This window comes from Macrotis lagotis, chromosome 1, assembly GCF_037893015.1.
Source record: "Macrotis lagotis isolate mMagLag1 chromosome 1, bilby.v1.9.chrom.fasta, whole genome shotgun sequence".
NCBI classification, from domain to species: Eukaryota; Metazoa; Chordata; class Mammalia; order Peramelemorphia; family Peramelidae; genus Macrotis; species Macrotis lagotis.
The window spans coordinates 167328404-167352851 of NC_133658.1; the positions used below are offsets into that span (position 1 = coordinate 167328404).

The window sequence follows — 24448 nt, forward strand, 5'->3', positions numbered from 1 at the left end:
CCTCCTAAATGGCTTCCCAATCTCTCAACTCTCTATGCTGTTCTATACACAACTGCTAATGGTTTTCCTAAATCATAGGTATGTCCATATCAATTCCCCATTCAAACTCTAATAGCTCCCTACCTCTAGGACCAAATACATACTCCTTTGACATTTTTAAAGTCCTTCACAAGCTGGGTTCAATCAATCTTTCTTACTTTATACATTATTCACCTTCACTCATTTTATGATCTTTAATTTAGGAGTCCTAGAATCCTCCAGGAGAGAAATTCCTCACCCAGGTCCATTTGACTGGAGCTCAATAAATCAAGAGACAAGACAAGATTAAAAATTTAATTAGCATCAGTGGATGGACAATTGCCAGGTGGCTAGCACCTCCCCAGAACAAAAGGAGAAATACACACATATACAGTATTTTATACATTTGGGTGGGCAGCAATAAGGGACTTAACAGGAGAAGCTGTTTACCACTTTCCTTATTTCCAAGGCTGAGTAATAAAGACAGGATGTCAGGTGATTGGGGGGGGGGCGGGGTATGTTTTTGCAAGGCAATGGGGTTAAGTAACTTGTCCAAGTATTAAGTGTCTGAGGTTTTGAACTCAGATCCTCCTGACTCCAGAGCCATGTTCAATCTCCACTTCACTACCTAGCTACTCTCAATGGAATTGTTTTAATCTTTCAGCTGTAATTTGTTAGCCTTGATTGGAGGGGGGAAAGAGAAATTCCTATCACATTACATGATCTTGGTTGGGCAGGAAATCTCTAGTTAAACTCATCAGAATGGTTTATACAACTCAGCAAGAATCATTTCCTGTCCTGTAAAAGAAAAAAAAAGTAGCCTACAGATGGGTTAAAACAGGTTTAGGGTAATGGAAAGGCCTCAAACCCTTTAGTGAGTTAGGGAGATGCTTCCCTCAAGCATGTGAAAACTGAACCGCCCCCCCCCCAAAAAAAATTGGTAAAGAAAAGGCAAATGAGAACAATTTGTCCATGATGGCAGCTGAAGCACTATGGAATGCTCAGAGATTGGTCAGGCATTGAGGATGCCAAGGTCATCCCCAGTAGTCCATATGAACATTTGAAATGCAGGTGTCTCTAAGTTTGTACTTCTGATATTTCTTTTGAGCTACTACAAGACTTCAGCACCTTCTTTGATATAGACATTCCAAGTAGGGCAGTGTGATGCCAGCATCTCCCATGTCTTAAAATCAATTCCAAAGTTCTTCAGAGAGACTTCAAGGTCTCTATTGTTTCTTCTGACCTCCATTTGAATGTTTGCCTTATGTGAGTTCTCTGTAAAATAGTTGTTTAGGCAAAAATACAATGTGGTCAACCTATTAGGGTTGTGTTCTCTGCAGGAAAGTTTGAATGCTCAGAAATTCAGTTAGAGAAAGGACCTCAGCAGTGTCTAGTATCTTCTCCTGCCAGATGATCTGAATCTTGCTTGTTTTAACAGTTCAAATGTAAGTATTTCAGTTTCCTGACATGGTGCTGATATACTGTCTAGATTTCACAGACATGCAGTAATGAAGTCAGCACACCAGCTCTGCAGACCTTTAGTTTGGGAATCAGTGTAATATTTCTCTCTCAAACTTTCTTTTGGAGCCTCCCAAACATTGAGCTAGTTCTGACAATGTGTGTGTCAGCTTCATCACCTGAGTGGTCATTCTCAGAAAGTATATGGTTAAAGTCATCTACAACATTCAAAGTTTCTCCATCTGTGGTAACAGATGGTTTCATGTATGGATGGTGTACTGGCTGGTGAAGCACCTCTGATTTCTGGGTGTTAATTGTTAGAACAACATTAGCAGCTTAGATTATCAGTGAACTGATCCATACTTTGTTGTATCTCAACCTCGGAGTCTGCAATCAGATAGGATATCAGTCAGAGGAAAGGGCTTAAGAAAGTCATCTACAATGTAAAAAAGTTCCTAGGGTTGGTAATGAAAGAGTATCAAGAATCAAGAACAGAGGAAGGAGAGAAGGAAACATATAAGGCTTGGGTCCTTCCACAAATAGAACCCACACTCCATTTCCCTTATTCACAGTTTTAAAACTGGGTCTTAATTTCATCCTTGTTTCTATCTCTTGGATTCTCCTTTCCTTTAAAATTCAACTCAAATGCTACCTTTTTTATACCTAAGGCCTTTCTTTTCACATAGAGGAGGCTTTGAAGCCTCCCCTTTTCCTGAATTTGCCTTGTATTAATTTTATAAAAATATTGCATTTATTTATACATGACCATGCCCTCCCCCAAGAGAATGTCAACTCCTTAAGGGGAGGAACTTTTTTTTTGTTTTTATTTTCACATTGCCCACCATAGCATCTCATGTAGGTATTAGGGGAAACATATTTCCACTGAGTTGATGTGACAGTTAACTACTGCCAAATAACACTATCACAACACAGAAATTCCAGTGGTTAAAACTTAAGTTTTATTATGGCTAAGCAGAGGTTCAGAACCAGAAAAATAACTCTAAAACATTACTAAAATTTTTATAATTTAAAATTATATTAAAGAGATAAAACATTTTTTGATACACAATAATCTTTAGGTGACAAAGTGAAAAGAATGCCTAGGCTGGAGTCAAGAAGACCTGAGTACAACTCTGATCCAGACATTTACTATCAAGGTGACCCTAGACAAGTCACTTAACCATGTCTGCCTCAGTTTCCTCACCTATAAAATGAGTTGGGTAAGGAAATGGTAAACCTCTTCAGTCTCTTTGCAAAGAAAACCCCAAATGGGGCCACAAAAAGTTGGACATGACTGAAATAAATGACTAAACTACAAAAAATTTCATACATCCTATTAGGCCATAAAAATGAAAAAAGACAAACAATCATAATCTCATAATTCTCTAAGAAAATTGACTTAATTCTATATAAATTTAGATTTTTAAGGTTCAGAGTTCACAATGGACTAACTGAAAGGGGAGATTTACATGTCACAAAGAACTACAGGATTGGAACTAGTTGGGATTCTTCCACAACTAAAGTCAAATTACTTTAGGAAGACCTAACTCCCTTTTCATTTCTTATTTGAGGAATGTTTAAAGCCTTAAGTATATTTTTAACACACAATGGGCCAGGTTTCAGCTAGCCAAATTAACTTTGAATCAGGAGAAATAGCCCAGAACACCCAAATAATAAAGATTAATAACAAAGAAAGAAAATACTCCCATGACAGTGAATATGTAATAAATTCTTCACTGATTACACCTTACTTCAACAATTGGCACCTAACTTGGCACCCAACTCTATAAATATATTTTTTACAAAAAAAATGAAGAATATCATCAACTTATTTAAGTCACAAAAACAAAGCATTTAAACTAGGCAAAAAATTATATTGCATTTTGATTTTCTCCCCACAAATTCTCTCACTAATTAAAAGAATATTCTTTCTTTCCAATTTATGCTTTGGGAAACACAAGTATGTAATGGTATAGAAATGAACTTTAATCTAGTTTCTATATGAAGGAGTTCTGTCAAGAAATAGTTTATAAGGATTTTTCCACATGAACCCACATGAACAAAGTATATGCATACAGCAACCAAGTGATCTTGAGCTTTTAGAGTCCCTAAGTGCTTACCAACAAATAAGTCCATGAAAGCTCCTTCAGGGATGTTATGGTCTATTGGATGAAAAATCAGTTGCTTTTTTTTTAAGTTCCTAAGATTAATAAAGTTAGTAACAGCTCAACTGACAGCTCAAAATGAGCTATTAAATGTCCGTTATTTGCTACAACAGTAGATAAAAGAATGGTCATTGTAAAAAGTCTTCCAATACATATTTTACATAATGGAATTTAATTATATCTAAAGAGCTATTACATGTGACTAGTCATATAATTAAGAAATCATTTGAAAATTATTATGTTTTATGAGTTCACTTATTCTCTTAAGATAGTATGTAATGCCCCCCAAAACACATATTAAAGTTTCACAAAAGGCAAATAGGTCACTTATTGTTTAACAAAGCTTTCATCCTATGTTCTCTTCTCCTCTCCCCATACTATCTTAATTGATCTCACCAGCTCTGAAAGTTTCAATTATCATTTCAATTCAGATGATTTCCAAATCTATATATCCATCCTTGATAACCCTCCAGAGCTCTAATCCCATCTTATCAACTGCCTTTCAGATAACTTGAATTGGTTGTTTTCACAGGTATCCCAAATTCAATGTATCCAAAACAGAACTCAATCTTTTTCCTCAAAATCCTTTTACCAAATATGCAAATACTGTTAAGGATATCAACATTTTTCTAGTTACCCAGGACCATAACCAATGTCATTTTCAATTCCTTGTTTGCACTTAATGATATATCCAGTCTGTCATTATATCTTATCATTTCTACCTTCATACCTCCCATGTATCTGCAGAACTAACATCCCATTTCAGATCCTCATCAGCTCTTGCTTGGATTTTTGTAATAGCCTTCTAATTGGTCTCTCTGACTCATCCCTCCCTATTCCCATCTATCACATACTCAGCCTCTAAGTGATTTTCCTAAAGAACAAATTTGATGGTATCATTCCTCAAATGGTAATTTAAAGCCTTTTACAACCTGATCCCTTCCTTTCTTTCTAAGTGTGCACTTTACTCTTCTCCATATACTCTAGAACTCAGGAACAGTGACTTCCTTGCAGTTCCTTAATTTCACAATATACCACCTCTCAATTCTGCCTTTGCACTGGCTACTATCTAGTCCGGAATGTTCTATCCCTGATCCTTACCTCCATACTTCCCTGGCTTCCTTCAAGATTTACCTCCAATCCCTCCTTCTGCAAGTGCATGCCCTTGCTCTCCTCCCTCCTTCTGGACCACCTTTCATCTACTTGATATATGTCTTGTATATACCTGATTATTTACATGTTTTCTTCTCCCATTAGAATGTGTAATTTTTGAGAGCAGGGACAGCTGCTGTTCTTTATACCCCAGGGTTTAGCTTCATACATGCACAGAGTAAGCTTGATTAATATGTGTTGATTGACTTTCATTATTGAGGCAATTGAAGTATTAATCCAAAGGATTGTAACCATAGCAAAGGAAAAAGGACTTATCAAAAATTAATTATGTGTGAAGTTTTTACTAGGATGCATATACAGAAGCAAATCAGACTTTGCCTTCAAAGAGCTTACAATCTAATAAAAAGAAACAAGGATGTGGTGAGTGGAGCTAAGGGGAAAAGTAGAGCAACACAGCTCTTCCCAGAAGAAGCGCAGGGTTGCTCTGATTGTAGTTTTTAGATCCAGAGGGAGTGTATAGTGTTGCTGGTTGTAGACAGGTCAAGAACAAGAAGTGAGAAATGAATGAGATGGTTGGGGTCTGCCAGAAATAGTCAGCCAGGTGTAGAGTTATCATCAGGATAGAAGAAAAGGGTGCAAACCTTCAGGTTATGGTTTCTAGTCCTGATGGCATGGTTGTTAAAAATGCCAGGGAGTAGGAGTGGCCAGGGGTACCTGAGTTCAAATGCGGCCTCAGACACCTAATAATTACCTAGCTGTGTGGCCTTGGGCAAACCACTTAACCCCATTTGCCTTGCAAAACCCTAAAAAAAAATGCCAGGGAGTAAAGTGAAGCATAGTTGAGTTTTATCCAAAAAACTGGGCCAAGAGGTACTTTGTAGGTAAAGTCTCAGAGAGAATGCAGACTGTTATCACACCTGCAGACTCTGAATGCAGACTTATAACACTGGTTCTCTCATGGTTAAAATATCATCTGGATAGTATTAAATGTTTATATATATCCCAAATGGAAAAAATATATAAAGTGGGCTATCATTATTTTACTTAATTACACATGCATTGCTATTCCAGATGATATATATGTTGGTACAGTGAAAAAAAAAGGATTTAAAGTTTAGGGGCCACTAAGGCCACCTCTGTGACTTTAAGAAAGTAATTTCATTTTATTGGACCTTAGTTTCCTCATCTGTAAAATAAGATTTCACTAAATGTCTTCTAGTGCCTCTTTCAAGGTCTAAATTTAAAACTGTATGACCTTTATATCTCATTAAGAATCTGTTCCCTTCCCAACCAGATAACTGCAGAATTATATTTTTAAAAATTTTAAGAAAGCCAAAACTTTAACTCAAATTAAATAGTCAGGCTGCATAATTATTTTACTTCAGTTTGCTTGATTTTTTAAAAAGGCTCACATTGTTAAATATTGAAAATGGTAAAATTTAATTATAAGACATATTACATGGCTGAGGTCAAATTATATAGCTTAAACATAACTACATTCATATAATAAAAGACTGATACCATGTCCTTGTCTCCCACTGCCAGAATTATAAAGGAGTTCTATGTAACATTGTAAAAGAAAATAATGCATCTTCTATATTTGGTTTAAATACTAGTTCCAATTCACTTCATTTTCTTTTCTAATAGGAAGGAGACAAAGATGGAGAAATTTTGGAATAACTCCCTTTGGGAGACATACTCAATTTTTAGTCAAGTAAAGAAGTCAAGAAATATGATGTACTGTGCTAAGAGCTGGGAATACATACTCTAAAAATGAGTCTCTGTACCTAATGGGAGATACATGTAAATAATTAGGTTCATATAAGATATATAGAGCACTAAAGGGAAAGTAATTTCAGAGGAAGAGCAGTGAGATTGAGATGGGAAAAGACCTCCTGCAGAAGGAAGAACTGAAACTGAATCTTCAAGGAGAGCCAAAGATAATGAGTCCCAAGTATTCCAAGAATATTTGTTAAGTTAATGCAAAGGCACAGAATCAGGAGAAAGAATGTGGTATGTGAGTTAATTACAAGCAAAGCACCATAGCTGAATCAGAAAATATATAGAGCAGAATAAAGAGAAGCCTAGAAGTAAGGAAGGGGTCAAGCAGTTAGAGGTTTTAAGTAAAAAAAACTTTTGTACAAACAAAACCAATGCAACCAAAATTAGAAGGAAACTGTCTCTGATAAAGCCCTCATTACTCAAATATATAGAAAACTGAGTCAAATTTATATATTCATTAATATAAATCATTCTCTAATTGATAAATGATCAAAGGATATGAACAGGCAATTTTCAGATAAATGAAAGTTAGAGGCCTATAAAGAAGTGCTCCAAATCACTTTTGAACAGAGAAATACAAATTAAAATAACTCTGAGATATCACCTCACACCTGTTTGATTATTGTGACAAAAAAGGAAAATGATCAATGTTGGAGAAGATGTGGGAAAACTGGGACATAAATGCACTGTTGGTAAAGTTGTGAACTGATCCAACTATTCTGGAGAGCAATTTAGAACTATATCCAAAGCTCAATCAAACTGTACATACTCTTTGATTGAGCAATACCACTACTAGTCTGTATTCCAAAGGGATCATAATAAAGGGGAAAGGATCTACTTATATCAGAAAAATATTTTAACAGCAGCCATTTTTATAGTGGCAGAATACTGGAAATTGAGGGTATGCCCATCAATTGAGGAATGACTGAACAAACTATAGTATCTGAACAGAAATAACGGAATACTATTGTGCAATAAGAAATGATGAACAGATTTCAGGGGAAACCTGGAAAGATTTGTATGAAGTGATGCAAACTGAAAAGATCAGAATCAGGAAAATGCTGTACTCAGTATCAGCAACATTGTGTGATGATCAAACACGAATGACATAGATCTTCTGAGTCAAAACAAGTACAAAGGGCTCATAAGTGGAAATGCTATCCACATCCAGGTAAAGAACTAATGAACTCTGAATGCAGATTGAAGCATATTTTTTTTCACTTTCTTTAATCTTTTTTGTGGCTTTTTCCCCATTTTGATCTGTTTCTTCTTTTACAACTGTGACTAATACAAAAACATATTTTATAGTATAGCACATGTAAAACCTATATCCAAATTGCCTACTATTTTCAGAAGAGAGGAGAGACGGAGAAAAATTTGGAACTCAAAATCTCATAATTGTTCTGACATGTAACTGACATACTATCAAGGAAAAAATACCTATAATATAATAGTCAAACAGCAAATACATGGACTGTTTTGTGATCATCTCCAGATGCAGAAAAAGAATTAAGATTATAGTCCCTGGTCTATGTCCTGGGTCTATAATGCCCACAACTCCCCAGCCAGGCCCTGCAGCATCCCTCAATGAACTCAGGGCTGCTAGAGCATATGTTAAATTTTCAAGGGAAACACAGCAATATTTGACATTGTCAGACACCAGGAGAACAGGACTGGCTTGAGGAATTTGGTGGTTGACAAGCCTATAAACAGTCCCCATTACAGGCTGCCAATACTCACTAAATGAAAAGGGATGGTGTTAGGAGCTTCTCTTCATTTCTCAGAGAAAAATAAACTTGATAGTTACTACTAATAATATCTAACATTTACTTATGCATTATTTAGATATTCATAAAGTGTTTTGCATACATTATATATCTCATTTGCCCTCCCAAGAACCCTGAGAGGCAGGTATTGTTAGTATCACCACATTACAGTTGAGGAAAAGGAGAAAGAGAGGTTATCTGGCCAAGTTCACAAATTTAATAAGTATCTGAAAGCAGATTTGAACTCAAATCTTTCTGCCTTCAGGCCAGCATCCTTTCCATGTGCCACCTCCAGCTACCTCCCCCAAGACAGGTTGCACTGTCACTTATTCACCCAAATTCAATGGTCATGGTGAGGAAATTCAATATGTCCTTGCTCCCAAATACCATTTTCAGGCTCCCCTTCTACCACTATCACCCAGAAACTCCTCCTTTGAGTTTCAATGAATCCACCCCTAACACTCAAACAAGATTCTGGGTCTCCAGATCCAAGGATACTTTTCTTCCTTCTTCAATGAGTTTGGTGCTTTTTTCCTCTTCCAACTTCTGCCCTCAATCTAGGGATCTTCATCAAATAACCTAACTTCTCACTTCTTCAACTTATTCATTTCCCATGACCCACTCATCCAACCCACCTCAGGTATACACAGATTGTCAACCCCTTGACTTTTCCATCCCCTACAATTGTTCCACATCCATGTTCATGAACTCTGGAAATCTCTCATCTTATCACACACTGTTGTCATCTTAGCTCTTCCACTGCCTCCCAACTCCAAACCCTGCTCTTCGACCCCACTGGGACCTTTAATTCTCTAACTCTTCGCTCTTATTTCCCAAGGTAATAACACTTGCACTGGCTATCCTCTTTTCCCTTCCTCATCTTGACTCCCTGGTGAACCAATTCAATTCCATACTGTCTTCTTCACTCAAGTCCCTTACTCTTTTATCTAATAGAAGACCATGTCCTTTCCAAATCCAAACTTAGATTACTCCCATCATCTGCTGCCATGTCATCTTCCCATTCAAAAACTTAAATGGTTCTTTATCACCCCCAGGATCAAACATAAAATTCTTTATTTGGTGTTCAAAACTTTTTAAAACCTGGCCCTTCCACACCTTTCCAGGCTTCTAGTACTTATCTGTATACTCTTCAATATAGTGACCCTGGTTTACAAATCTCTCCCACTCCTAACTCTGGCATTTTCTCTGGAATATTCTCCTCCTCATCCCCATTTCCCAGATTCCCTGACTTCCTTTAAAGCCCCAGTTAATATCCAGTCTTTCACAGGAAGCCTTTTCAGAGCCCCCTAAATACTGACTTTCAGCTAGCATTCTATTCATTGCACCACCTACCTGACTGCTTTGAAGACAGTAAGTGCTTAATAAATGCTTTCTCATTTATGCATTTATTCAAGAATTGACTAAAAATTCTGTAGAAAACGAACAATAGAATATTTCTAACTAGCTAAATTTTAAGAAGGAATATTCACAAAAAGTGACGCAAATGATCTGTTTAAAAATCTGTAACTTTTTAAACTATATTTTGAACTTTAAATCATAAAAATAGAAAACATATTCCTAACCTTTTTACTAAAACACATAATTTGCAACAATGAATTTGAGCTGCAAGAGCTTCATTCATGCATTTAACTTAAAAATAGGACTACATTAAAATCATTGCCAATTCTGCAAGAGTCAATCTATAACGATTATATTTTTATGACCTTGAGAAACTAAGGCTTCCATTTAACTTAGTTTAAAAGACAACATTTACATTCTGCTTTCAGTCAAACTGCAGGGGTACTGAGAACAAAGAAACTTTACAAATAATTTATTCAAGCTTGAAGAACACATAGCACTTCATCAGCTTACTAGCAGCTGGAAAGCACTAAAATCAATAGGGATAGAACAAAAGGTCGAATTACTACTGCTTAGTATTTTTATTAAAGAGTCAACTTTGACTTCATGAGCAAAGATAGCTAGCTTATTCAACATTAGTTAAAATATTGTGATAAATTAGGATTAAAGAAAGGAATTTTCTATAAAGGTATTTTATTTAGAATGAAATTGTTTCTTTGACCACAAGGCAGTGGTAAGAGAACATTGGGAGAACAATGAAAATTCAAAATGCTACAAATGAAAATAATTTCAAAATGGAAAAAACTGAAACAAAAAAATAATGAAAGCTTATTAAAAAATAGAACAAGGACTAGAGGTTGATATTTTTACATCAAGAATTATTTAAAACAATACTATAAGCAAATTAGAAGATCAAGGACTAGTTTACCTGTCAGATCTATGGAAAGGGGAGCAGCTTATGACTAAGGAAGAGTTGGAGAACATCACCAAAAACCAACTAGATGATTTCAATTACATTAAATTAAAAAGCTTTTGCACAGATAAAACCAATGTATAACCAAGATCAAAAGAAATGTAGTAAACTGGGAAACAATCTTTGCAAGTAATGATTCTGGCAAAGGACTCATTTCTAAAATATACAGAGAACTGAATCATATTTTTAAAACAAAAAGCCATTCCTCAATTGACAAATGGTCAAAGGATATGCAAAGGCAATTTACAGATGAGGAGATCAAAGCAATTCATAGCCACATGAAAAATTGCTCTAAATCATTATTAGAGAAATGCAAATTAAAGCTTCTCTGAGGTACCACCTCACACCTCTCAGACTGGCCAATATAACCAGAAAGGAAAATGATCATTATTGGAAGGGTTGTGGGAAATCTGGGACACTATTATGTTGGTAGAGCTGTGAACTCATCCAACCTTTCTGAAGAGAAATTTGGAACTATGCACAAAGGCAAAAAAAAAATGAGCATACCCTTTGACCCAGCAATACCACTACTAGGTCTATACCCTGAAGAGATGATGAAAAAGCGTTAAAAAATATTTATAGCAGCCCTGTTTGTGGTGGCAAAGAACTGGAAATCAAGTAAATGTCCCTTCAATTGGGGAATGGCTTAGCAAACTGTGGTATATGTATGTCATGGAACACTATTGTTCTATTAGAAACCAGGAGGGGTGGGATATCAGGGAAGCCTGGAGGGATTTGCATGAACTGATGCTGAGAGAGATGAGCAGAACCAGAAAAACACTGTATACCCTAACAGCAACATGGGGGTGATGTTCAACCTTGAAGGACTTGCTCATTCCATCAGTGCAACAATTGGGAACAATTTTGGGCTGTCTGCAAAGGAGAGTGACATCTGTATCCAGATAAAGAGCCATGGAGTTTGAACAAAGTTCAAGGACTATTCCCTTTAATTTAGAAAAAAAAATCTTATTGTCTGATCTTACCTCTTAGACCTTTTTATCTCTTCCTTAAGGATATGATTTCTCTCTCATCACACTCAATTTGGATCAATGTACAACATGGAAACAAAGTAAAGACTGACAGATTGCTTTCCATGGGTGGGTGGGGGGAGGGAAGTAAGATTGAGGGGAAAATTGCAAAACTCAAATAATATCTTTAATAGAAAAAATTTTTAAAAGAATTATTTAGCACTTTGTTGATAAATGAAAGTTTGCACATTTTCCAAACCATATTCCTATGTTTTAGAAAATTAAATAAGGTGAAGCCAGGTATGAATGAGAGAGCAAAGATAGTAGCAATATGGTGGGTAAGGGGGGGGGGTTAGGACAGATGCAAAAGGCACAGAAAAAGTACATATTATTCCATCTTAAAAAAAAAAGGATGGAAAATTTGTCTTAGAATGGATTAGGCCAGTATGGTCCATAGGTCTTTAAGGATGTGGCCTTTACATGGAAAATACCTTGAATCTACAATTTTTTGTATTCTGTTTCTAGGAAATGGTTCTGATGAAGTCAACCATTGTCAGATAAATCTTTCCTTAAAAAAATCTCTTTAATAACACTAATACTGACTTCTCAAAAGCATGAAAAATGCTATTAACTTCTTGTTTGGTAAAATAGGTCAAGAACAAATTTATATTACATAATCTCACCTGGGCCTTCAAGCAGCAGTACAATGACTGCTAAATCTAATGGCCTTTTTCTCAATCCTCATTCTTGTTGACCTAATTTTTAACTTTTGATACTGTTCATGAACCTCTTAGATACTCTCTAGGCTTGAGGTTTTCATGGTATTATACTGCTGGTTTTCCTATTTACCTGACTAATACCTTTTCCTGGATATTCCTTCATGTTAGACCTATTAATGTGGGTATCCCCCTTAAGGATCTGTCCTTGGCCCTGTTCTCTTCTTCTTTACCAACTTGCTTGGTGTGGTGATCTCATCAACTTTTTTGTATTCAAATATCATCCTTATGCAGATGATTTTCAGGTCTATTTATCCAGACCCAACCTCTCTCCTGATTTCCAGTCTTATATTGCCTATTAGAAATCTCAAATTTAGATGGCCCATAGACATTATAACTAAACATTTCCAAAAAAGAACTCATTACCTTTTCTCCTAAACTTTCTTCTTCCCAATTTCCCTATTACTGTTGAGGGTACCACCATCCTCCCAGGCACCTAGGCTCATAACCTCAGTATTATCCCCAACTTTTCATGCTCAATCTACCTATCTATCCACATATCAATACAACTCAGTGCAACTCTGTCTTACTTAAATCCAATTCTCACACAAATTAGGATATCACTGTATGATTGCCATTGATTCTTGTCCAAAATGAAGGGCAAACAACAATATATCTAAAATCTATTACCAAGTTTTGTTGATTCACTTTTACATCTCTTATGTATGTCCACTTTTCTCACAATCACCACTCTGGAGTAGGACCTCATCATTTCATACCTGGACTATTCCAATAACTTTCTGGTTGTTCTCTCTGCCTTATCTCTCCCGACTCCATTTAACTGCTAAAATACACAAATTACTAAAGCAATCTTCATAAAGTGCAAGTCTGACCCTACTACCCTCATTCAATAAACTCCAGTGCCTCCCTGTTAATTCTTGGATCAAATATAAACTATTCTGTTTGGTATTTAAAGTCATTCACATCCTGAGCCCTTTATTTCCTATTTACTTCTACCTCCTAGATTACTACATGATTCAGTTCAAATTCCACATCCTTCAGGAAGTCTTTTCAATTCCTGCTCCTACTACCTTTCACTGCTAGCACTTTTCCTTAGAAATTACATTCCAGTTACACTGCATTTATCTTATAGGTAATTTAGTTACTTAGTGGTCTTCTCATCAGAATGTGAATTCTTTGAAGACAAGGATCAAGTTTTACTCTTCATTTGTATCCTCAGCACTTAGCACATTACAAGGCAAACAGTAAGGGGTTAATACATGCCTGAATAACCAGAAAAAAAAAACTAACCTCAATTGTGTTTCCTTGCTTAACTCCTCTATATGAACCTTATACTCTAGCAAAATTAGTCTACTTGCTGTTCTCTGAAAGGCCTTCCAGCTTTTGTGCCTTTATTTTCATGTGCTCATTTGTCTTCATTTTCTCAACTTGAAAATAACTTTTGGGAAGATATTATATCTTATCAACTGTTCAACAAATTAATCAACAAAAAAAGTTACTAAACATCTAGAGACCTGCCAAGATGATGGAGTAGGAAGAAACAGTAAAGTCCAACTTTACACACTGAGTAGTAATCAGGAAATCTAGGAGAAACTACAGTGAATCATACAATTGGGTCATCCAATATAAATAGAAGTATATGGAAATAAAGAAAAGGTGGGGGGGGGAAGGTGTCATTTGAACCTCACTTTCATCAGGACTAGTAAAAGAAATATAAAAAACATATACACAAAATCTGTAATAGAAATATATTCAACTTAAGAAAATAAGAGAGAATATGAAGAAAAAAAGATGTGAGAATAACAGAGGGAATATAAGAAGGAAAATTCAAGGAGGAATTAGTCATGAACAAAAGAAACCCTAAGCTTAGAGGGAGAAATGAAGGAAGCAGTATAAAAGGGAAGAAAAGTTGAGACCTATGATAAAGGAATAGAGGAAAGCAAAGAGAAAAAAATGCAAGGAGAATAATATGAAGGAAAACACATAATTAACTCTCATAACCATGAATTTATCCCAAAAACAGAAAAAGACAGCAGAATGGATTAGAAAGCAGAATCCAAAAATATGTTCATAAGAAATAAACATGAAACACTGAGGCTAACAGAATTAAAATCAGGGGCTATAACAAAAACTATTATGTCTGAATTCAGAAAAGCAGGGTTAGAAATCATGATTTCAGTCAAGCCAATAGCAAAAACAGATGATCACAAAGTGCTAAGGGGAGAAGTTTCATTTTCTGAAAGTTAACATAGACCAGTGTGGTCCAGGGACTCCTGCAAGTCTCCAAGACCCTTTATTTTATTTTATTTTTAGGTTTTTTACAAGGCAAATGGGGTTAAGTGGCTTGCCCAAGGCCACACAGCTAGGTCATTATTAAGTGTCTGAGACCGGATTTGAACCCAGGTACTCCTGACTCCAGGGCCGGTGCTTTATCCACTGCGCCACCTAGCCGCCCCCTCCAAGACCCTTTAATGGGGATCTACAAGGTAAAAACTATTTTCACAATGATACAGATTACTACCTTTTTAATTCATTCTCTCATGAGTATTTAGTAGAATTTTTCAAAGGTTTTATGATCTGTGAATTAAAGATTTAGCTATAAAGATGAAGACTGAGTTAATATTTCCTCCATAGAATTGTACTTTTGCCTTATCAATGGACAAATCTACATATTTGGTTTAGACTTGATATTTTATTAAGATTTGTCCAGTATCAGTATCAACAAATCAATGATCTGCAATGTGAATTTGTGGCAACAAATACAAATGGTGTAAAAATATTCAAACTGCTTTAAAACTTTTTCAAATCTTATAGGTTAACCTTGAACAAATGTACTTCATGTAAACTGAGGCAGTATCACCAATCTGTCCTAAGAAGCATGTGAATTCTTTACCATCAAGTGCTAGTTTCACTTAAGAATATCCTTAGTAAGAATTAATAATGTTATTTAATCGAAAGCTTTGAATAACATATTTTTAACATTCTATTAGATGAAATGAGAAATATAAATAAAACATTTTTGTTGCATACTGAAATATAGTCTTAAGACAATAGTCTTAAGCACTTGTGCAACTCTTTGAATTGTGAACTAGTTACTTTTTCATGAAAAAAACACTATTTTTACTTGAAAGAACTAACAAATTTGGTTATTCAGTCTTACATATTTAGATATTTTTTCAAAAATGGAAAAAAAGTCACTTCCAGGAAAATAGTTTACTTTTGTTACCAATGATAAAATCTGAGTTTCAAGTAAAAAATGGAATGGCGGGGCAGAGAGAAGATGGCGACATGAAGGGATCGAGTCTTAGGAGCTCTCTGATAAAAACTCATAAACTAAGGACTCTAACTAAACTTTCGAGAGACAGAACCCACAAAGGGACCCAGTGGGGCAGTTCTCCTACTCAAGGTAACTTGGAAAAGAGCAGAAAGGCTCTGCTCCCCCGGGGTTGGAGGGGCGGCCCTCCAGAGGGGTGGCCCACCAGAGCCAAAGAAGTTCAGCAGCCCCAGGGCGCTGGGAGCTGCGGCTCACAGCAGCGGGAGAGTCTCCTGAGCTGCATCCCGGGGAGCACCGGCACAAAGTGGGGGAACAGTGGGGGACCTCTGCCAGAGCGAGCACATGGAGCCCAGCCCTCAGAGCACACAGCCAGCAGCTTGGTCTTTGCTCAGGCAAAATCCAGGAAACAGAATCAGGGAGAGCAGGTAAGCAGGAGCCCCCAGGGCATGAGCCCATTGAGCTGAGGGAGGGGAGTGAAGAGAGACTGCAGAGCTCTGTCAGAAGGCCCCTGGAACAGGACTCTGGGGCTCTGACCACATTCAGATCCTGATCCCAGTCTAGGCCCCCCAATAGAACAACAGGCCCCCCCACCTCGGCCCCATGGCAGAGGAGGGCACTTATGGTCATTCACAGACCAGGAGGGAGGACAGAGCCTCACACACTGAGACCCTTGTGGGAGTGTCCCAAAAGCTCAGGAAGCACCCCCAAAAAACAGGCTTAGGCTGGGAAAATGAACAAGCAAAGAAATAAGAGGAAGACTATTGAGAAATATTTTGCAAATGAGCCCAAGAATGATCAAAATACTCAGTCTGAAGATGAGGAAGCACAAGCTCCTACATCTAAAGACTCCAAGAAAAACAGAAATTGGGCTCAGGCTATGATAGAGCTCAAAAAAGACTTTGAAAATCAAATGAGGGAGTTGGAAGAAAAACTGGGAAAAGAAAGGAGAGAGATGCAGGAAAAACATGAAAATGAAGTCAGCAGCTTAGTCAAGGAAATCCAAAAAATGCTGAAGAAAATAGCATGCTAAAAAACAGTCAAATGGATAAAACAGTTAAAAAAGTTATTGAGGAGAAGAATGCTTTAAAAAGCAAAATTGGCCAGATGGAAAAAGAGATAAGAAAACTCTCTGAGGAGAATAAATCCTTCAGACAAAGAACAGAATTCAGGGAGATTGATGAATTTACCAGAAATCAGGAATCAATACTTCAAAACCAAAAAAATGAAAAATTAGAAGAAAATGTGAAATATCTCATTGAAAAAACAACTGATATAGAAAACAGACTTAGGAAAGATAATTTGAAAATTATTGGAATACCTGAAAGTCATGATCAGGAAAAGAGCTTTGACATCATTTTCAAAGAATTACTACAGGAAAATTGCCCTGATATTCTAGAAGCAGAGGGCAAGATAGAAATGGAGAGAATACCGATTCCCCCGAGAAAGAGATTCCAAAAAACCAACCCCTAGGAATATTATAGCCAAGTTCCAGAACTCCCAAGTCAAAGAGAAAATATTACAAGCAGCCAGAAGGACACAGTTCAAATATTGTGGAGCTGCAGTCAGGATCACTCAGGACTTAGCAGCATCTACATTGGAAGCTTGTAGGGCTTGGAATACAATATACCGGAAGGCAAAAGAGCTTAGAATGCAGCCAAGAATGAACTACCCAGCAAGGCTGAATGTCCTCTTCCAGGGAAAAAGATGGACTTTCAATGAACCAGGGGAATTTCAAAGGTTCCTTTTGGAATGGCCAGAGCTGAACAGAAGGTTTGATCTTCAGATACAGGACTCAGGTGAAGCATGGAGATTGGAGGAGAGGGGGGAAATATGAGGGACTTAATGAGGATAAACTGCATGTATAGAAAAATGATACTGATAATACTTATATGAACCATCTTAGTTAATAGAGCAGGTAGAGGGAGCTTTTATAGTTGAAGCACAGGAGAAAGCTGAATTTGAAGATAAAATATGGTGTAAAAATGGAGTCAATAGAAAAAAAGGGAAATGGAAGGGGAGAAAGAAAAAGGAGAGGGGGAATAGTCCAAGATATTTCACATAATAAGATTTTTTTTATTACAATGAGCTATTGCAATGATATGGAAGGGGGGAGGCAAGAGGGAATGAGGGAACCTTTCCTCTCATCAGAGATGGCTAGGAGAGGAAACAGCAAATATACTCAATGGGGTATAGACATCTGGAGTAAGAAGGAGGGGGGAGCAGGGGGAAGGGGTGGGGATGTGAATAAAGGAGGAGAGGATGGACCATGGTGGGACAGTGTTCAGATATAACACATTTTTTTTATTTCTTGCAAGGGGCTGGGATTGGATGGCCTGCCCAGGACCATAGGGCCAGGTGGATTCTGGGCTTAAGGGGTGGTATGGGGGCTCAGGGCTTCTTGGCCCCAGGACCAGGGATCTGTCTGCTGCGCCACTCAGTGACACTACAGCAGAGTCAGAGTGAAAGGAGAGAGAAAATATAGTACACGGTAGTGGAGAAATAAGAAATGAGGAAGTTGCGATCAGCAATGGCAACGTTGGAAAAATATGGAAGTAACTTTTGTGATGGACTTATCATAAAGAATGTGATCCACTCATGACAGAGTTGATGGTGTTGGAACAAAGGCTGAAGCACATTTTTTGTTATTATTATTTGGGGGAGGGTGCAGGGCAAGTGGGGCTGGGTGGCCTGCCTGGAGCCACATAGCAGAATGATCTTTGGGTGTCTGAGGCTGGATTCGGACCCAGGTGCTCCTGGCTCAAGGGCCAATGCTCTGTCTGCCACCCAGCCACCCCTACTATTATTACTATTTTATTTTATTTTGGGTCTTTTTTTCTTTCTTCTTTTTGGTTTTTGCAGGGCAGTGGGGATCGGGTGGCTTGCATGTCACATGGCTGGGTGATTATTGGGTTTATGAGGCTGGATATGGATTCAGGTGCTCGTGGCTCCAGGGCTGGTGCTTCATCCATTGCGCCACCTAGCCATACCTACAATTATTACTATTATTTTTTTTAATTTTAATTTTTTTTCTCTCCTCTTTACATTTTCACCCAAGCAAGTCTATCTATATTCATGGGGGGAGGGGTATTTTGTTTACTTGTAAACAAGTATATTTTATTAATGTAAAAAAACACATTTGTATGAAATGAGAATAAAAAAAAAGGAAAAAAATGAAATTTTGGATTTTCCACTCTGAAATGGACAGCTTCCCAATACTTTAAAGACTTTTCTGATGAGATTAGGTATAAGTTTTTTAGATCTTATAAAAAGACTTTTATGATGTTGTATAAAGAAGTATGTCAACATTTAAAAGCTCTGTATAACTCAGTGAATTGATATGACAGTAAATTTTGATAACAAAGTACAGAAAGTTCACTGATGAGATTTAAGGCTCCACATTGCAATTAATCTTTAAGAAACTACCATCTGTCAAATTGGGCTGTAGAGTCTAAGAAAAATAAACAAAATTATGTGAAAAACTATTAAAATAGCACTCCCATTTTTCTAACAAACATTTTCTATCTATATATATCAATAGAGCTTTATAAGGCCAGTTTTTCTTCACATTTTTCAACCAAAATATCATGTCACAACAGATTAAATGCAGAAGCAGAGATAAGAATTCAACTGTCTTCTTCTATTATACCAGACACTGAAGAGAATAAGAAAAATGTAAAATAATGCCATTCTCACTGTTTTTGTTATAGTTCTGGAAAAGTTTTTTAAAAATAGAAACGTTATTTATATGAACATATAATAGGTTTACTGTTATTTTAAGGAATTAATAAGTATTTTTAAAGTTATCAGTTTTTATTTCTAATATGTTAAATAGTGGTAGATATAACCCAAATAAATGAAAACTCTTTGGAATCTTCATTATTTTTAAGAATGTAAAAAAGAATGTAGGGACAGCTAGGTAGTACAGTATCAGACACAGAGTCAGGAAGACTAATCTTCCTAAGTTCAAGTCTGGTCAGACACTTAGATGTGTACACCTGGGTAAGTAATTTAATCTGTTTGCCTTAGTTTCCTGGTCTCTAAAATCAGCTAAAAAAAACGGAAATGACAAACTACTCCAGTATCTTTACCAAAAAAGTGGAATCTTGATGAGTCAGTCACTACTCAAGAATGACTGAATAACAATGAAGAGGGATCTAAGACTAAAAAGTTTGAGACACTGTCATAGACAATGAAATTTATTTCATTATTTTTCAGACACAGACCATAGAGTTCAGCATCTAAATGTTTAAAGAAAAAAAAAGCTAAATGATTTACAAAGAGTAGATCTCAATGTACTCTTTCAGGCCTAGATAAATCTAACCATAAACTAAAAAAGAAGCTAAGAATCTGAAGAGATTTTAAGAATTCCATATGATATGGAAACAATGTGAAGACTAACAGAATGCCTTCTGTGGGAGTGGGAGGAGGGAAGCAAGAATGGGGGGGGGGGGGAATTGTAAAACTCAAAATAAATAAAATTTTTCTAAAAAAAAAAAGAATTCCATATGACAGAGTTATGGTGATTATCAGGTAAGAATATATATTCCTCAACACTGGATAGCAACTTTACAAATACTGTATATATATATATATCACAACCAAATGCTTTAAAGCAATAACATTAAACACATTCTTTACTGACCACAATGCAAAGTTAAGTTCAATAAAGGGCTATTTGAAGAAAAGATAAAAAATTTAACTTAATCCTAAAGAATGGATGGTCATAAAAATGTTAGACAATATCATTAAAGAGAATGACAACAATAAGACAACATATCAAAATTTGTGGAATGCAAGCAAAATGGTCATTGGGGAAATTTATAACTCTAAACACTTTCGCAAACAAAAGAAGTCTAAGTCCATGGAATTAGAACTAAAATAATAGCAAAAAAATCCTGAAAAATCCAATTAAACACTAAAACAGAAATACAGAAAATGAAAGAGATTAACAAAATTGAAAGCAAGTCAAAACAAAACATTGAGCTAATAAAACTTTGGGCTTAAAAAGCAATTAATTAAACAATTAGCTAATTTGATTTTTTTTAAATGAAAAATAAATTATCTATACCAAAAACAACAAAAAGAAATTCATAAAAAATGAAAAAATAAAAGATATTATTAGGAACTACTTTGTCCAACCATTAGTCATTTTTCAGTTATGTTCAACTCTTTGTGATCCCATGTGTGGTTTTCTTTTCAAAGATAGTAAAGTAGCTTGTCATTTTCTTCTACAGCTCATTTTACAGATGAGAAAATTAAAGCAAACAGAGTTAAATGACTTCTTCAAGACCAAACAGTTATTAGTAAATGTCTGAGGTCAAACTGGAATTCAATTTGAGTTTTCCTGACTCTAGGACCAATATTCTATCCACTATGCTAGCTAGCTGCCACTATATAGCAATAAAACCAACAATTAAAAAATGAATAAATACTTACAAATTATAAAGTATTCAAATTAACAACAAGAAAATAGGGACAACTAGGCAGTGCAGTGGATAGAGCACTGGCACTAGAGTCAGGAGGACCTGAGTTCAAATTTGGCCTGAGACACTTAATAATTGCCTAGCCTTGTGACCTTGAGTAACTCACTTAACCTCACTGCTTAAATAAATAAAATTTTAAAAAAGAAGTAGAGAAATTAAATAATTATCTCAGAAAGATAAACTGAATAACCATAAATGTACTCTCAAAAGATAGTAGTCATAAATAAAAAATATCAAACATTCCAAGAACAATTAAATCTCATACTGCAAAAACTATTTGCAAAAATAGGAAAAGAAAGGCTCTTAATAAATTTCTACTAAGATGTCAGATATGGTTTTGATACCCAAACTTGGGAAAGTCAAAAACAAAAGAAAGTCTAAGAAATATCAAAACAAAATTTTTAAATATCAGAGCAGAGATTAATATAAGATTTCACAAAGATGAGATATTATGACTAGATTGGATTTACACCAGGAATGCATGTTCAATAAAAATAAAAAATAATTAAATATATTAACAATAAAACAAAAATTGTATAATCATATCAATGTTGAAAAAGCTTTTTATAAGAAACAATACTCCTGTTGAAAATGTAGAAATGGGTCATTCCTTATCATAGTAAGATATAACTATCAAAACTAAGAAAAAGTATTATTTGTCATAAGCTGGCAAACTCTGGATTGTGAGATAAATTCAGTCTGCTACTAATTTGTTTGACTTGCAAGTTAAGAATGGTTTTAAAATTTTAAATGTTAGAAAAAATCAAAAGAAAAAATATTTCGTGACATGTAAAAATTATGTGAAGCTTAGATTTCAGTGTTCATGAATAAAGTTTTATTGGAACACAACCATTTTACTGTTCTCTAGAGTTCCTTCCACTCTGCAACATCAAAGTTGAGTGGTCGAAGCAGTATGTTTTCATAGTTTCGCACTCCTGTGTGGCACACTATAAATGGTGACGACAATTATAACTAAAAGTATTTCAAATGATATCACTAAAAACAACATTTCATTACTTTTATTGCCAACTCATATCCATCACATCAAAATAAGAAAAGGGGAAAAATAATTTTTTGAGCTCAGGCTGAAATTGTTTTTTTTCTGAATGAGAAGAATTGCCTTCAACTATACTGATCGAATACTGAATGACTTTGGAAATTAACTTTTGTCACACACTTTATGTTTTCTAATGAATTCAACTGAAAAAAAGGCAAAAATAAAAATTATATGTGAAACACGCAATAAAAAAGCAAATTGATGGCAACTGTCTGAATCACAAATAATGTCAAGCTGCTTTTGGTTCTTCGCATGCTGTCAAAAGTTAAAATAAGAAGCAACATATCCACTCCTTTACAAATCTGTAGCAGGTATGCTTTCTGAGCTCAAACTACAGTTCCAACATCTTCAATAGGTCTCAATGCAAATATAAAGGAAATTTCCATATTTCAAAATTCATTTAACTGAGCAGATAGCACCTAACCTTCAACTGGAAGTGATTAATTACAATATAATGTAAACTAAAAAGCAAATATCAAGAGAAGAATGTGAATAACATTTTAGAAGTATCTTTCAAGTGATGAATATGCTCAATTAAAATGAAATGATCAGTTAGGCAATATCTATGTGAAAAACATTTTCAAACATGAAATATATCAAATCCCATTACAAATTAGCAATAATTGATGAATGTTTGAAATTGATATTGATGAAGGGGAACATTAATTTTGAACCCTATTTATGTGGTTATAACCCCGGAAATAATTCCATTCTTGTTAGAGCTGCATAACAAAAGATTATAGTTACTATAATTATATTTTGAATTTAGTCAATTAAAAAAATCTGTAGAAATTAATTTTCTCTCTTGTTATAAGTAACAAAACAATATCCTCAAAATTGCCACTTGGTCCACAAATCTTGAAACATTTACTATCTGGGTCTTTATATATTTGGCAAAAAGAAAATTCCTATATACACAAAAATATTTATAGTAGAACTTTTTGTGAGCAAAGAATGGAAAGGAAGTAGATGTCATTAACTGGACAATGGCTTAAACAAATTGTGGCATATGAATGTAACAGACAGAAATGTTATGTGATGAATTATGAAAGAAATGTTGAATGTGATGAATTCAGAGAAACATGAAAAGATCTATTTGAACTGATGCAAAATGAAGAGAGTGGACTTGGTAAAAATATACACAATGACTATAACCAATGTGAATAGAAAGAATAACCTATACATATTAAACACAAATAAAAGGTAAAATGTTGCAAAATTAAAAAGGACAAGCATGGAAGAGACAAGAGTATACTCCTAACCTACCCCTTCATAAAGGTGGAAGGTCCACAAATGTTGCATGTTGCAAATGCTTTTGGATTTTTCAACACATTAACCAATTGTATTGCTTTTTTCTTCTTTTAAAAAAAACTTTTTTAAAATAAAAACTATTAATATTATATGGGAAGGCTTTGTGGGGAGGAGAAATACTTGGGAATACTGATGGCATTAAAAAAAAAGACCTCAATATAAAATTACAAAAAAATTTCACATTAAATCACCAACATTTATGTGGATTATCAACAGAATTCAGCAATAAACAGAGAAATTTTATTTTTAAAAACAAAAGAATATAGGGGTGGCTAGATAGTACAGTGGATAGAGCACCAGCCCTGGAGTCAGGAGTACCTGAATTCAAATCCAGCCTCAGACACTTAATAATTACCTAGCTGTGTGGCCTTGGGCAAGCCACTTAACTCCATTGCCTTGTAAAAAAAAATACAAAAAAAACAACAAAAAAATAAAGAATATAGAAATATGTGGGAGCCTACCCATTAAGATAAACATAGGAGTTATACAAATACAACAATTAAACACTCTGGAAATAAAGACAGATCTAAATAATTAAAGAAATATTAATTCCTTACAGATATGTTGAACTAATTTAATAAAGATGATAATCCTATTTTGATTAATTTAATTATTTGGTGATTTATCAAAGAAATTATCAAAGAATTGTTTTAAAGAACTAAAATAAAATAATAAAAATTCATCTGGGTTTATAAAGTAGTAATCATAAAAACAGTTAAAAACAGAAGTCTAGCAGTGTAATAGATTACATTGACAATATATATTGTCAATTATATATTGTCAATATATAATATACATTGACAATATATAATAAAAAATGAACATAGTAGCCCAATGTTCAATAAACCCAAGATTGTAGTTACTGGGATGAGAACTTTATTACTATGTTACAAAAACATCAGAAAACTGAACAGCAGAAACCGGGATTAGACCAAAAAGCTCACATCAAAAGAAAAGTCCTTGACACAAAGAAAAATAAGCTCT

The 24448-nt window shown here is 35.2% G+C and overlaps 1 protein-coding gene across 3 annotated transcripts in view; it reads right to left on the bottom strand.

The window, feature by feature from the left end:
* LOC141504386 (centrosomal protein kizuna-like) overlaps positions 1 to 24448 on the bottom strand; it is a 163075-nt gene that overhangs the window by 83721 nt on the left and 54906 nt on the right. The window lies entirely within an intron of this gene.